We start from the raw sequence: 2,143 nt of genomic DNA, 5'->3' as shown, positions 1-2,143 counted from the left end.
TTTTGTGCTCTTATGGACCTTCCAAAGCCGGTTTTTCAAGTTACGTATGATAAGATCGTTTCCAATATTGCAATTGCTACCGCACGTGTGTGCACTTTATGTATGAAAAAAGCAGCTGAAGAGGAAAAACTGATGTCTGATCAAGCACAATAACAACGATGGGCTTACAGTATCAGGCGGCGGCTCATGGAGAAAGAGAGGTTTTTCTTCACTTTTCGGTATACTGACGCTAATTGATTGGCATACCGGCAAAGTTTTAGATGTGTGTGTAAAATCAAAATATTGTAAAACTTGTGAGTATTGAAAAAAGAAAGAAGGTACTGCTGAATATGAAGAAGGATATGCTGAATATGATTCGCAATGCCAAGCGAATCACGAAGGATCGGAAGGGAAAATGGAAGTCGACGCGGTAGTAGAGATGTTTCAACACTCCGAAACGCTTCACGATGTGAAATACATAATTATATTGGTGATGGAGATTCAAAAACCTATAAAGGTATTGTTGATGCTAAACCATATAAAAATTTAAGTGTTTCTAAAAAAGAGTGCATTGGTCATGTGCAGAAAAGAATGGGAAGTCGCCTACGTAATGTAAAAAAAACGACTAAGGGTCTTGGAGGCCGAGGTAAACTAACTGATAAACTTATTGACGAACTCACAATTTTTTACGGGCTTGCTATTCGAAGAAATACTGGATCTGTCGAAAAAATGTTGAAAGATATCTGGGCGACTTTATATCATAAAATACCTTCTGATGAAATACCGCAACATGATAAGTGTCGACTCTTGGTGCTCTTGGCAACGCGACAAAACTTCAGGTTTGCCATCAAGTTTTACGCATAAGCCACCTATGCATGAAGATGTTTTCAAAGCGATAAAGCCGATCTACGAAGAACTTAGCTCGGACGATCTTCTTTCACGCTGCTTGGGTGGATACACGTAAAATACCAACGAATCGTTCAATTCGATCGTGTGGTCCATCGCACCAAAGGCTGTCAAGCGGAAAAACTGTGCTCGATATAGCAACTGATATCGCCATTATCACTTTTAATGATGGCTTATCAAGCTTATTTCCTGTCTACGATGCACTTGGATTGATGGTTGGATGAAATTTATACGATTTTTGTTTGGAATCAGACGAAAACCGCATCAAAGCCGCCGAGCACTCACTTTCCAATATCGCAAAAGAGGCTCGACGCAGCATTACATCGACAGAAAAGAGCTGGAGGAGCAAAATACGGCCGTAGAAGGGCAATTGTATGGCGCTGGAAGAGCAGAGTGAAGATAAAAAAATTTTTATGGATCATATTATTATGATTTCGAAAAGTTACAGCGTTTTCAAACTTCAAACGCGTTTTTCTCGAAACCATGTTTTCAAAATCGACGAGCAGTATAACTCGAAGAGTTTTCATCCGATCGACTTGAAAATTTAACTGTAACTTCTTCATTTGATTATCTAGTGAAGTCCAAACGATTTTAACAATTGATGAAGAGGATTTTTTTAAATAAAAAATTCAAGTCGATTTTTTTCTTCGAAAATGCGAATTTATTTTCTAAGTCTCGCCATTCTGCGAAAAAAAATTCTAAAATTATGATCGTGTGTACTTCACTAGCTAAATTCATGTAGTTCATGAAAAAAATTTTTTATGCTTCCAGATGGTGATCCAAGGGACTTCTACTGCTCGCCGCGGAGGACCTTCGAAAAATCTTGTATTGTTTATGCGGTCCTACAGCCGCCATTTTGTGAAAAATTGTCAATAATAAAATTTTTTCTTACTCCTGAAGAGTTGCTTAATCGATTGGTATATTGGTTGTGGATTATAATTTAAAAATGTACTCACAGAAAAATCTTGAAAAAACCCTTTTTTTTGGGTTCCAAACAGATATAACCCCTTAAACTTCTTTTATTTATAACTTCTTAACGAGTAACGTCCTGCAGTTAAAACTTCCTCAAGGTCACTCGGGGTCGTGACATTGACAACATATGTCAAGGTCAAGGTCATTGGGGATGGTTCCCCTGATGTATATTTTTACCATAACACTAATTGCAAAAGTTTTAGAAATTATTTTCAAACAAATTTGTAAATTATTTTCAATTTTATGTGCTAAAATGCATAGTGTTTATTTTATAGAACGTTGACAT

Source organism: Trachymyrmex cornetzi, unplaced genomic scaffold (genome assembly GCF_001594075.2).
Source record: "Trachymyrmex cornetzi isolate Tcor2-1 unplaced genomic scaffold, Tcor1.1 scaffold1699, whole genome shotgun sequence".
Classification (NCBI taxonomy): domain Eukaryota; kingdom Metazoa; phylum Arthropoda; class Insecta; order Hymenoptera; family Formicidae; genus Trachymyrmex; species Trachymyrmex cornetzi.
Note: the sequence above shows the minus strand (reverse complement) of the source record.